Source organism: Cimex lectularius, unplaced genomic scaffold, assembly GCF_000648675.2.
Source record: "Cimex lectularius strain Harlan isolate CLEC.00 unplaced genomic scaffold, Clec_2.1 scaffold189, whole genome shotgun sequence".
Classification (NCBI taxonomy): Eukaryota; Metazoa; Arthropoda; class Insecta; order Hemiptera; family Cimicidae; genus Cimex; species Cimex lectularius.
Window position 1 is genome coordinate 658,628 of NW_019392780.1, and position 14,944 is coordinate 673,571.

Genomic DNA, 14,944 nt, shown 5'->3' on the forward strand with positions numbered 1-14,944 from the left:
TTTATTTATTTTTTACTTAACCGTTTGCCAATTACAAATGTGAATTTTATTTTCATCTTTCTTTAAATTTTTTAACCTATTTTATTATTTGTTTGTTTATTTTTCTAAAAAAATTCACATTCACCATTTAAATTAATGATACATAAAAATCTGTAAAAATTGCATTAATTTTCACCAATCAGAACCACAAGCATTTAATTGAATCCACTTTCAAAAGCGAGAAGAAGAAACACGAAATATTGACCAAATTTGAAGTGATTTTACTTTATTTTTGTTTTATTTTCTTCCTTTTTATTTAAAAAAAAGTTTTGAAGTTTTTTAACCTAATTTATAATTTGTTTATTTTTCTTACAAACTTCACTTACACCATATAAATTAATGAAATATAAAAATCAAGGTATTACTTTAACTTTCACTGATCACGTCCTCTTCAGAACACCAGGCGTTTAATTGTATGCAGCAAATACTTTAAAAAACAAGAAGAAGAAACACGAAATATTGGCCAAATTTGAAGTCATTTTACAATTTTTGTTTTATTTTCTTCTTTTTTCTTTAAAAAAGTTTTGAACTTTTTTAGCCTAATTTATAATTTGTATATTTATTTTTCTTACAAAATTCACATACACCATTTAAATTAATGAAATATAAAAATTAAGGTGTTGCTTTAACTTTCACTGATCAAGTCCTCTTCAAAATACCAGGAATTTAATTGAATGCAGCAATTACTTTGAAAAGCTAGAAGAAGAAACACGAAATAATGGCCAAATTTGAAGTCACTTTACTATTTTTGTGTTTTATTTTCTTCCTTAAAAAATAGTTTTTAACCTAATTTATAATTTGTTCATTTATTTTTCTTAAAAAGTTCACATACACCATTTAAATTAAAGACATAAAAATTAACGTGTTGCTTTAATTTTCAGTTACCACGTCCTCTTCAGAACACCAAGCATTTAAATGAATGCTGCAAATACTTGCTACTAGAAGAAGAAACACGAAATAATGACCAAATTTGAAGTCATTTTACTTACTGTGAGTTTTATTTTATTCATTTCTTTAAAAAAAAAAGTTTTTAACAGTTTTTTAACCTATTTTTTTTATCTTTTTCTGAAACAATTCACATATAATCACTATTTAAACGAAAAATATATCAAAAAATTAACCTATATATATTCTATTTGCAATGATTGCTAGTAAAATAAAGGAAATAGCAAAATAGGAAAAATATTGTTGTGGTTATACAATTAACAGTTTGATCTTGAATTTTGAATACAAGTATGGTTATTTTTATCTCAATTTGTTTTCAATTCAACATGCTTGGTTGGGAAAAAAATGTTGTTTTTTTCCTACTTTTATGCATTTTTATGTAAATATGTAATGGATGATTTTTTAAGATTTACTTATAGATATTATAATTTAAACAAATTAAAGTTACAGTAACAACAGTAACAGACTGTAAAGTCACGAAATACAGCTTTTAAAGTCTTTTGTAGATTGTTCGGTTTGTACATCGTTTTTTATTCTTTCGTTTAAAAATTTTCTTAAACTTACGGTTTGTTTTATAGTACAAATTTGTTGTTTAATTACTACTATAATTACATTCATATCCCGTCAATATTAAACAAAAATCATTATACTGAATTTCACGTTCATACATTTTATACGATTAAAACCGTACGAGACAAAGTTGTCGAAGCGTGCCAAAACATTAATTTGGCCTTTGAGGAATGCACAGTGAAACGAAAGGCTGTTTATGGGAGCGGTTTTCGAAATTCCGGTTAGGAGAGTTGAGTTGGATAAGGGTGAGCTAAATGAAGGTCGCAGTTTGGAGGAGTTTGACTGATTTAATTTCATTCTTGAACTCTGGCAATACAATTACCGAGAACAGATATTGCCCTGAGTTGGATATCTGAAAAGTTTGCGCCAATTTTTGAAAAGTAACTTATTACTTCAAAGAGCCACTGACGTTCACCTTAGAGGAATTTCATTTCTCAAGGGCATAATTAATTCTACGGCTATTTTGTAAAGAAGTTGGACAATTGTTTTAACTGGCAATGTAAAATTTTCAAAGTGAAAAATCTGTTAAAAAATTCGTTGAGCTTTTATTTATTATTCAAACTGCTCTCTTATTACCTCCTGCCGCACCAAAGTCTATGTTGCATCTCGAAACGGAAGTGGATGTATAATCTTTTTATTCACACTCTGAAGCTACACTTCAAATATTGCCTTAGAGTGTTAAATTTACGCCCTCTCGTTTTTCCAGGTTATTTGCTATGGAATTTATAAACAAAAGTACATTTTGGCTTAAAAGTTAGACAAATCTTTCTCTTTGATAATTCACCTCTAAATATCTCTTTTTGATGTTAGAAATATCTACCACTTTTTCACTCATGAACAGTCTGGATCAAAGTATGGTCTTGTAGAAAAAAGCAAATTTAGTTGTTCCTGCCAAGCTTTCGTCCTATTTTAAGATCATCACCAGAGCCTATATTAATTTCATACACGTTATGAAAGACATATTTTTACAATTAATTAAGGTTTTGGTTGAGATAAAAAGTCAGTGTCACAAGCGGGATTCGAACCTACGACCTTCGGCTAAATACGCCGCTGCTCTACCACTTGAGCTATCGTGACTTCGACACCAACTTCCCATCTCAACCTTACCTTTTGAATTTTTCCTCCGTTTTGCCATTTTTCAAATGTCGTGTCCTCCTTATTTGATTCTCGGCGACAAATGAAATAGTCACGGAGAGCTTTAGTGAAGTCTACTTTATTTTTCTTATTACATTTTATTAGGTTTCGTAGTCCACTTGACCAAAAAAATTCTTTTTCAATTAATTAAGGTTTTGGTTGAGATAAAATTGTCGCCGAGAATGGAATAGATTACACGACATTTGAAAATTGACAAAAAGAAGGGGAAATTCAAAAGGTGGGGATGAGATGGGAAGTTGGTGTCCGAGTGGATCGAAGTCACGATAGCTCAAGTGGTAGAGCAGCGGCCTATTTAGCCGAAGGTCGTGGGTTCGAATCCCGCTTGTGACACTAACTTTTTTATCCCAATCAAAACCTTAATTAATTGAAAAAGAATTTATTTAATCAAGCGGACCACGAAACCTAATAAAACATATTTTTACAGTTGATTTAACAAGCAATATGTAGGAAAATTAGATATAGTTAATGGCTGTGGAAACAACTCAAAATGGGCTTTTAAATTTTATTGAACCAAAAAAAGAATACTTAATAACAACTTGAACAAAATAAAATATGATTTAGACACAGAACACACGCATTAACAACTTCTTCTCTCTTTAACAACTTATTCTCAACTAAGTCTTTCTTCCCGCATGCTGCCTGAAGGATCTCAGGTCACTTCCGACATATGTAGAACATACAAAGCAATCTTAAATGTGCCTACAGATTTGACATATTTTAGTTTTTTACACACAATCCACACAATCTCAAATTTCCTCAAAGAGCGACTCGATGCCAAGGACTGTAGCATTATTGTGACCACACCCCGGAGGTTCTTCTCTCATTATCAAAAATTTCTTTTTTTTTAATTATTATGACCTTCATAAATTTAACTCTGTTTGACGTTAAAGGATTGTTCATATTTTTATCGGTTTTTCACCATTTGTTAAATTCCTCGAATTAAAATCTAATAATCAATGTCTTTGGGCAGTTGTTATTCCTTAAAATAATGAAAGCTCGCTCTTTAACTTTACTACAAATTGCCAAAACTTTATGTATCAAATTATTAGTCCAATTCAATTTTTGACCAAAAGAGTGAGAAGAGAAATAATTGAAATATCTGTCACAGCTATTTCTGACATTAGAATAGATACTGCGGGCTTACGTTCAATTTATTAAGGTCCATTAATTTTAAAAAGTGGGTTTTGACGAGAGGAGATCTTCCGGGATAAGGTCGCAATCTGTTACAGTCCATGGCAAAGTTTGGACTGAATCGGCCTTCAAAGAAATTTGAGATCGCCTGTAAAAATCTTAAATATGTCAAACTGTAGACGTATTTAAGATTTGATGTTTGTAGATCGACCTGCAGATAATCAATGTAGAGTTCAAATCTTCTTTAAGGTCTTTACTAGGTAAAAGAAAACGTTGGGATATATGTAAATTATTATTGTTGTCAATTGTTAATGTTATAAGCGAATAATTACCCACTACTTTACATAGATGTTTTGTTCACCATGTATAACTGAATGCTGGCCATGTGCTTCATAACCTAAACCAAAGCCCTTTTACATTAGTTTTTTTCCGATGAGAATTTTTTACTCTTCTCTCTTGGGAAAGTATGCATTATTGCTTTAATTGATTGTTGAATAAATATTAATTATGTATATTTTTCTTAATAAATAGGCCCTGATGATGGCAACATAATGTTGCCGAAAGCTTGGTGATCCCAACACTTTCTTTCACTTAGTAAAGACCTTAAAGAATATTTGAACTCTACATATTTAAGATTGTTCTAAACAATTATATTGATTTTTAGATCAATTGTACAAATATGTTTTTCATGTGAAATTAATGTAGGGCCTGATGACCTGATTAGGTCGAAAGCTTGAGAGTAACAACAGAATCTTTTTTTTCTGCAAGACCAAACCTTTGATCTGGAGCGTTCCTTCAGTTTAACTTCACTCGCCGGCTGATGACTTCCAACACAAGCTCACTGACACACTAATTTATCAAATTAACAATTAATTATATAATAAATACAAGTTTCTGTGACTATTTGATGTTTTAAACGTTTATATTATTTTGACGTCCGGTAAAGTAAGATGAGATTTTAAGAAATCTGAGGCTTACCATATTTCCGATATAATTTTGATCTTTTTTTTTAAATCCATAATAAAATATCGATACTCTTGTTGCTTGTAATAATTTTCTTTTAAAATTATCCTACCGAGATAAATAAAATCTAATTGTTTTGCGTTAAAGACCTTCCGTGAAATTTCGCTAAATTATAATTGGCACATTTCGGAAGGAAACCGTTATTATGATTAAGGAAAAAGTCTAGAGAAATAACTTGTTGAACAGTGTTTAAGCTTTCCGGCTCCGAATGGATAACTTTTCAACAGCTTGTTAAACTGTTTGGCAAAAAAAACTTTTTTTCTCGTTAACTTACAGATGATTTGACCTGAAAGTATTTACTTTGTAAGGGCTTGTCTAAATAGCTTGATAACCAATACGAAAATAGAACCAGGTGCAGATTATGATCATGTAGAGATGAAGATGGTGGCAATTAATTACTATTTTCCTCGTTCTAAATATGAAGCTGATAAGACTTTACCTTGGGTGTTTCCAGAAAAGAAATTTGGTTTATATTTAAAATATTTAAACATAATAAATAATCCTTTAGATATGTTATTTTTAAACTTCACTCAGCAAAAATTTATTTGGTTTAAATATTTTTCCATTGACTGAAACTACAGTAGCGGTTTGGAGAGTACCTGCTGAAATCAAATGTTTTCCATGGAACGGTTCATAGTAAAAGATAAATCTGCAGTCCTGAGGTGAAGCCCGTCATTAGAAGTTTCCAGTTCGTTTGGCTTTATCATGAACGCTTCCATGGAACACACTCTGTCCTGAACAACGATCATCGTGCTTCATTTTGAGGTCATCCGATTTTTTATTGTTTTATATATTTTTTTAAATTAAATTAATTTTTTTTAAATACATACAAAACACAATAGCTTACACCAAATTGCTCATCCATAACCAGGCTATTTGTAATGAAATTAACTGCAGCAAAAATGTTTAACGTATACATTTAAACAAAAACTCTTCATATGCAAATGAACATTTTAAATCCATCCCGAACATTTCAGGAAAACTCTATTTTCTGGGCAAACCAATACGTAGGCATAGATGATATCAACTGACCAAGTACGATAAGCAAAACATGGTGAAAATTTCACTAAACCTGCCCTAAAGACAGTGCTGATATTGAGAAAATTAAAATGCCGCATTATTTATTTTTATTTTCTATCATGTCTACTTTTGTTTGTTGTACTGATATGGAAACCGATTCACTCAAGAAAAGTTTAACATTTACTCTAATTTTACAAAACGTCACCGTGACTCGATGGCAAAGGCATGGGTCTTGGCTAATAAAGCAGGGTGGGTATGTATGTGCTTTGCAAGGATTCTGCTCCGGTCTCGGGAGGATCAAGTCTGTGAGTTATGGACGGTTGCTTGCAATTAGCGTTTAGCTCTCCTTAACGACTCCTATTACTACGATACTACTATATATATCATGTATGCTGCCCTTTTGAAGAATGGGAACTAAAAGCCAAAGTAAATCAAACAATTAACGAACTAATAAAGCCTAATTATAATGTTAAACTATTGTAATTATGGTATATATTATTTCGCTTTATGCACATTATTAATGGACTTCGTTCTTACTGCCAATATTGATCATACTGAGAAACAGTAGTCTCTAAATATTGGCTTCAAGGTCTTATTTGGTTTTTCAAATAGATATTTTATGGAAACGCTCCAAAACTTTTTTAATTGACTTATCTTCTTATCTATTAAAAAATACGTATTTGTCGATGATTAAATATACTGAACACTTTTTGCATATGTTACTTGTTTGTTTCCGATAATTTTGATCTGTCCATCCTCGCTGGTTTTTCCATAGAACCCTTTTTCTACGGGGTCCTTCGGGATCTTTGGCAAGAAATTTCGGGTCATTAAAATTTACGGGACTAAAATTAAATGTATAGATTTTGAAATAAAAAGAGGGTTCATATTTAGAAATTGAACAAATAAATCAACATTAACGATAAATTTGGAGATTTTCAACAATAAATGGAAATATTTTATTTTAAAAAGACGTTAAAATGTATTATTATTAGAATTTTGTATTAGTATAATTTCGGTGGCCATTAAAATCAACGGGACTATAATCATATTTAAAGGTTTTATAGTTAAAACAGGTTTATGTTTAGAAATTGAACAAATAAAACAACATTAACGATAACGATAATTAACGACGGGTTGAGATGAGGAGTTGATGTCCGAGTGGATCGAGGTCACGATAGCTCAGGTGATAGAGCAGCGGCGTATCTAGCCGAAGGTCGTGGGTTCGAATCCCTTTCGTGCCATTAACGTTTTTTCATCTCTACAAAAAACCTTAATTAATTGTAAAGCATTAATTGGTCAAGCGGACCACGAAATTAGTGAAATTAACGATAAATTTGTAGATTTATAACAATAAACGTAAATTATTTATTTAATTAAAATTATTAAAACGTATTAATATTAGGATTTTAATTTAGTAAAATTTCGGGGGCGTTAAAATTGAGGGGGTCTATAATTAAATGTAAAGATTCAACCTTTCTCTGCATGATACGCTGGCTTTGGCCGAAATAAGTGTCCGTGTGTCAACCTCACATGGCCTATGCTTAATCGGGTGAGGACAACCCTTTTTCTACGGGGTCCTTCGGGACCTATGGACAAGAAATTTTGTGCTGCATTTTAGTTTTGTGATTAACAGATCTAGGAAGTTTTTAGGTTATTAGTTCTTGTTTTCTAGTTCTGTAGTGAACTGTATATTATTGTATAAGGGATTCAGGTTCGACAGTGCATAGTTCCTTGTTGTTATTGAATATACCATCAACGTTTCTGTATAGATACCAATGTATCTGTGATGTGTTTCGCCATAAATTTGCATATTTTTCCATTTTTGCATTTGTTAGTACATGTTTTTTTATGCTAACGAACGTTTTACACCATAGCGTATTTTATATCGGGAAATATTTCAGCCAGGAAAATTCAAGAATATGGAGCATATAGTCAAGGTAAATCAATCCGTTGCAATTTATGAAATCGCAGTAATTTTTTCGTTGTTTTGTGAATGTTACTTCTTACTATTGGTAATTTTTATACTAGGATACATTAAAACCCATATATTGGCCATAAAAGACGTTTTTCCTTCTAAAAGACAGCTTAAATGAATTACTTTCTTAAATATTTAAAAAAAGTTATTTAACGATGATAAAATAAACTTTGAGCGCTTTGAATTTGTTACTACCGGAGGGAGTTTGTTATTTCAACAAATGTTTTACACCATTGCATATTTTACCTCGTGAAATATTTTAGCCATGAAAATTGATTAATTTGTCGTTGTTTCCGACGCAGTTAAATATCGCAATATTAGCTCATTATACTTCCAAGTGCAATGATGAACGAATGGATTTTCTCGATTGTAATCTCAAACAAATATTTTCCATTAATATTATGGACGGCTGGCCGGTTGCTGATATCCTCTTTTAACCGAATTACAATAATTAATTAAAACGTTGCCCAAATTAAATAATACTCCTACACTTCCAGTGATTCGCGTGCGTTGGACTTCGCCGGGCGAAGTATATTTTGAAAGGGACAAATTATTATTCAGGTATACATTTAAATAAAGAGGGGTGCGTTTTTTGCGTGACATTAACCTACGAATCAACTTGGCAATCCTTCAGAATTTTTTAAAGTAAACGAACCAAAATTGTAAATGTTAAGGTCATAAATCAGGTCTATGAACAAAATCAATTTTTTTGGCATCCGACTAATTGGCATACGAAACTAATCTAATTGGGGTCGATGGGGTACTTTTATAAATATTCTGCCATCAATCCAAGTCACGTATACAGCTCGAGGGGCGAATTGCTATTCCACCATCAGCCCCTCCCCATTCACTCTAATAAATACACTCACTCATACAAAACACATATTTGGATTACCACAAAAATTACCAATTTCCCCAAAAATCCGAAAAAACCATATTGTTGTTTAATGAAATCAATTTCAGGAGCGATTGTCTTCCTAGCCTGTATATATAATAGTGAAATGCCAAGATAAAATTTAAAAAAAATATTTTGGTGATATAAATAATTAAAAATGAAAAAAACGTATACTTACTTCCTTCTAATTTAGGAAGAATACAGTTGTAAATAAAACTTTTAGCATGATTAAGAAAACAATTCAAACATTAAAATTAAAACAAGTAAGTTGATTGAATTTTTAAAATTTAAAGTTGGGTAGCTTTAAGGAAAATCAAAATCTTTCGAGAGTGCCTACAAACACTTGAGGTACACGGAAATAAAGCCAGATCTAAGGAGAAGTCATCACAAAATTCTGGAGAGAATTAAAATAAATGAGTTGGCTAGAGCGGTACCTGACAAAATTAGAGGAAAACTTTGGCAGATTCTTCCAAGTCGTCAAAGATAACAGAAATCTTTGAAAGAAAGGCAGCCCAAAGTTTCAGGAAACTTTGTACTCTAATATGGTACAAGTATAAGGGTAAAAGGACCGAATTATACCTTAGCCAAACACCTTGGACAAATTCCAACCAAACTGATGCCCATGATATTCGTTTCTGTGTTCAGGAGTTGTTAAAGAAAAATATGAAAGGTGCACAGATCTACATACTCCGGATTAGAGAGGTTATTAGAGAAGCACTGGCCCCAAACTAGTCCTGAATAACCTAATGGCTCTAAGAAAACCCAAGAGGGTTCCCGGACAAGGATAGAAGGATATCAACATGCTGACTAATTAATCAAAAAAAGGGCAGACTTCTCGCCCATAGCCCCAGAACCACAACGTGGTGCACCGGATTATGCGCTAAGGAACTGGCAAAACGGCTTGAGAAAGAGAAACTCCAAGCACTGGATAAAATCACCATGCATGAGGAAAGCTAAGAAATTTTTTAATCTCTCACAAAGGAAGGAGAAAGAACTCTTCTATATCAGCATTATTAGAAGAAACTTGGGGGCCACCTTCTTCTTTTACGTAGCCCCATGAATGCAAAGTATGAAGTGTATTACCACAAAATATTTTTTAACCATATCCATCCATTTAATTGCTTACAGAGATAGATGGAATAGAGGATATATAAGTTAAAACTATTTTTAAAACATAAGTGGATGTTCAAATGTTTTATGATGATATTTACTAAAATTCAATCAATTTTTGATTAAGAAAAATAAAACAAAGCCTGATTGCTAATAACAATTTTTTCATTTATGCCAATGATTAAAATATGACCCTACGGTAAAATACTTGAAAGCAACGACGATTGCTCATTGAAAAATTTCAAAATTTAAGGACAATTAAGATGATTGAGGGTTTGGTCACAAAATGGAAAAAACAAAAGTAAAAGACAAATTAATTTCGTCTAAATTTTATGGCGTAAAGCCCTTACGGACTCTTGACACCATCTAATATATAGTCATTCTGAAATTTTCAAAATGTTTTTTTCCTAAACTACAAAATAAATCAAAATAAAAAATAGTTTTTAAAATCAGAGAACATTGATATTTTATTGTTTTGATATAATAAAATGTACAGCCTTCCGTGCTTCTAGGTCAGTAATGCGTCATGTTTATGGAGGCGATTACCATGAAACAAGATGATCAATCAACCATTGATATCGGTATGGTTGTACACATGGCCTCCTTGATACAAACAGTCCTTCCATTGACCCCGGATGGTTTTATTGCCAGATTTTTGCTTGAGGTCATGGAACGATGAACCATTAGTTTCGTCGTTTTCGGATTTTGGTCTGCCTACCTTTCCTTTTTTGTGTCTGTGTCACGAGTTCAGAAACGGTCTAACATGATTGAATTTTACTTGATTTTGAATTATCTCAGGGTACGAGACGATTCTTATGCGACAGTCCTGTTGGATTACTACTATCACTGCACTGAATGATGTGTTGTCATACATTGTCTCCTAAAGAAGGTACAATACATATCGATGGAATATTTTATGTTAGCCAATCCTCGGGCATTTACAGAAAATTGGATAGTGTGATAGTATCTTGATCTCGAAATACGTCAGATCAAAGACGAACAGTGACAATAGGCGGACGCAGAGATATCTAACTAGTGGTTACAATGCTGTCAAGAAGAATGTTGATTGTGGCAGTTTTGCTGACGGGTCGAAAGGCATTTGAAGGAAAAAGTTTTCTATTTAAACTTTGTTTAGTCAAACACAAGCATCAAATAGATTTAACTAAATTTGTAATTAATAATAAAAAACTTACGGAAAGATAGAAATGGTCTATAAAAGATAGAAATTATCTATTAAATGCCGGTCTGTTTAAAGGTAAAACATTAATTTGGTGTGGACGTAATCAAAGTTTTACTATGGTAGAAATTTTTAAGAGGAAACAAATAAAGCCTATGAGACAAATTGTCCCAAAGCTAGTATGGATAAAATACAATCTATATATGTATTTAGTCTTAATTGACCGAAATAATTATTGTCATCAAGAATGGAATCCTATCACACGATATTCGATAATATAAGAGGGAAAAAGGTCGTAGGTGGGGATGAGGAGATGGTCCGAGTGGATCGAGATCACAATAGCTCAAGCGTTTAGAGCAGCGACGTATTTAGTCGAAAGTGGTGGGTTCGAATCCCGCTCGTGACAGTAGATTTTTTATTTCAACCCAGATTTTAGATTAAAAGTATAATTAATTAAAATAAAATGCAATGTTAAACTACCAAATAAGTCATAATTAGGAAAGGTTTTATGGAGGTTAAAAATTAAATTCTACAGAAAGGTGATGAGCACGATGTTTCCTATTTCAAGACATACCAGTTCAAACATAATAACCGGACTTACACAAGAAGCAAAAAGTACACTAAGTCAGTACACACAGTAATGTTAGCTCCATTCAAGTGAGAGTCAAAAGGCTGTGCTAAATTCGATTTAATCGAATATATCGGGTGTCCCTTTTCATACAGACCAGCCACATGTATTGTAAAGAAATCAAAATACAAAAAAGTTAAATTTTAACCCTTGTTCATTGTTTGTAAAGTATCCATTTTTAAAACTTTTACCCTATTATAGATATACAATGTATCAGAATCATTTTTTTAAATACAACCCTAGGTTTTGCTATATATTCTTAAAGTATTTAAAAATAAAAATTGAATTTAATTTTATCGAAGTCGATGATGGATTTCTCGAGTTAGATATACTAAAAAAATAGTACAGAGGTTCGGCATTTTGGACGTTTACTCTTCTTTTCAGCCATGCTTGGCAGGCATGGTTTTGGTGGAGTTAAAAAGTGTAATCCAGAAAAAAATAAATTTTACGTAATTAATACACATGACAAAATAAATAAAATTAATAAGCTAATTATAGACCAAAGTCCTGCTTTTCTTCCTCTTTCCTTTATAGCCCTCTGTTAATTTCACCACATGCTTCCTTTCTCCTTTCTCGTAATTCCTCCGGGCTATTTAATTTCCATAGACATGATATTTAAGGTAAACCGAGAAGCCTTGGCCTACTGTGCTTATCCACCGATTAGGGAATCTTTGAAGAAAGAAGGAACACTTTATTACGTTGAAATTGTGTGCAGGACATCCATCGAGCTGAAACCCCACAGTAGCAGTGCAAAAAATTCAAAGAGGATGTCGCACAAAATACGCAATATAAGGTCCCATGAGTCCTATATATTCTATTAACCCTCACCTAAAGCTTGGCTGAAAAAAATGGAAGGATAAAAACTAAAAGGACAGAAACTATGAATTATTATAAAAAACAACAATTGTATATCGGAACATCCTTGATCGATTTCTATCAAATAAAATTTATTTTCCTTTAAAAAAATGATTTACTTTAAGAGATGCAGCGAAGTCATAGAGTTGTATTTAAAAAAAAGTTGATATTGTATTCTTTCGCTTACAGAAATACTGGCTGGTTCGTATGAAAAGAGGCAATCAGAAAAAAATAAAGATAATAGTTATGGCACCAGAAAACCAAGAACTGAATAGCAAAATCATATAAGCCCTTGATAGTGCATTTTGTTAAACTTGCAATATTTAGAACTATCTTCAATTTGGTAACATGTAACAATGAGATAGGAAATGTATACAAAATTGAAAACAAGAGTGGAGAAAATTCCCATTAGTAGTAATGATGCTAGAATGAAGTCTTTTTAATGTAATAGTATAATAGTAATATAATAATATATTACTTTCACTGTCACTGCGTTGTAGATCTCGCGGCCATAGTCTCTTGAGTCGACGAGGAGGGTTCGAGGGAATTTGTCGAGATGCAAGGTTTTGGATGTGATGATTTACGGTGGTTGTTAACGTAGCGGATTTCATCTTGGACGAATGGAATATTTAAGTCTGTATGTTTAGTTAGGTCCGATGCATAAAATGGAGGATCAAGAATTTTTCGTAAGATTAAGGATTGGGCAGTTTGGATACGGCGGTTGTTGGGTTTAGCTGACGTTTTTTAAAGTGTGTGTGTACGTAAAAGTAAAAATGTACCTATTTTCCTTTCCTATGCGACAAAAAAGCGTTGGCTGGTACCGAGACAGTAGGGACATTTTGCATTAAGTTAACGTGAACGGTAATGCGCATGCGCAAATTTAAATACGTTGTCTTAGAACAGCGAACCATTCACGCAAATAACTACGTTCATACAATTGGGTAGTGACCAGATGTTTTGATCATACGCCAGTGATTACCACCCCTAACACATTTTAAATAAAATAAAACTAAACAACCTACCTTCGTAAGTTTTCAGGTATTTTATATTCCATCGTAAACACACCCAACATAACGTCTGTAATGTTCAAGTTAATAAATACATTCACGCAAAATAAAGAACCTGCTTATGCAATGCCTATTCGCGACTTCAGGTATTGAATCAATTTCTTATTATACCGTGTCTTAGAAGTTGTTTAAAATCTGCACACCACATGCCCTTAAAAAAATGTATGTTTATGATTTAAATGAACTTATATTATTATTAGAATTGCTTCCATGAAATAAAGTAATTATGATTTATTATTATTATCAACTGATATTAATATATTAAAAAACGAACAGGGCTGAGGCCAGTTAAAGAAAAGACTCGGCTCCTTCGTTGATCTTTCGAATAATATATTCTATGTATTTGTTATGAATTTAAAACATTAATTAATAATATGTTCAATTAATTATACTTTTTATCTAAGGTCTTGGTCGAGATAAAAAAGTCAATGCCACGAGCGGGTTTCGAACCCAAGACTGAGACCTTAGCTAAAAAATATAATTAATTGAAATCGCTAATATGGTCAATTATGACTGCTAAACAATAAGGGTTTAAATGTATATTTTTTAAACATTTTTTTACGACATTTCATGTTATGTGGATTTTACCTCCAATAAATAAAACCAAGCATTACATCCGAGGCTACTATTTTTTCGGAAGTCCAGGTTCGAATTTGAGTGTTCCAGTTAGTTGTCGGGGATTTCGCCGCTGAGCCTGTATCCTATTCACTAAAACCCTAAAATCCCTTTGCCGAGTAACCACGAATAACGATCTGGCTATTTTAAACTTTATCCCATTTATATATGCACGTCATTTTTTCGTTCATTAATAACTGTCGTTTTGATAATTCCGACTGTCCATATTGAAAGAAACATTTTCCTCAAACAGCATAAATTACGGCAACCGAAAAGATTGAACCACCAATCTTCGTTGCATATTTTATCAAGGAGAACTCCCTAATGGGCAGAGGTCTTTAAGGAAATACAATTATCTTATAAATAGGTAAGTCTTTCGAAGGCTTATCAATTACGTTAGCATAATCAGCCTCTACCGCCTGAATAATTCCGGCAGTGTAGGTGGCATCCCAAATAACTCAAGAAGAAGGACAAAGCGCACGGCTATTGGCAATTTGTCCACATCCTTCCCGCTCAAAATAAAACACCATTGCCAATTCTTCTTTAAATTCCGAATCCATTTCATTTCAATTCTTATTATACTGAAAGTTCCAGAAAGAATGTTTCAGAACCTTTAAATTGGGGAGTTTACAACGTCCAATTAGCTTAATGTTATTTATGTTATGAGACTCACAATCAGATCCTTTCCCCACCACTATATAATTATCGTCTTCTACGATTTTTTGAAAGTATTTCCTCA

General features: G+C 32.3%; 1 long non-coding RNA gene across 1 annotated transcript in view; it reads left to right on the forward strand.

The window, feature by feature from the left end:
* Positions 1-14,944, forward strand: part of LOC106666967 — a 51,535-nt gene that overhangs the window by 16,314 nt on the left and 20,277 nt on the right. The window contains exon 2 of the long non-coding RNA XR_001340500.2: positions 921-1,029. This is a non-coding gene — a long non-coding RNA (uncharacterized LOC106666967). The remainder of the gene's footprint in view (positions 1-920; positions 1,030-14,944) is intronic.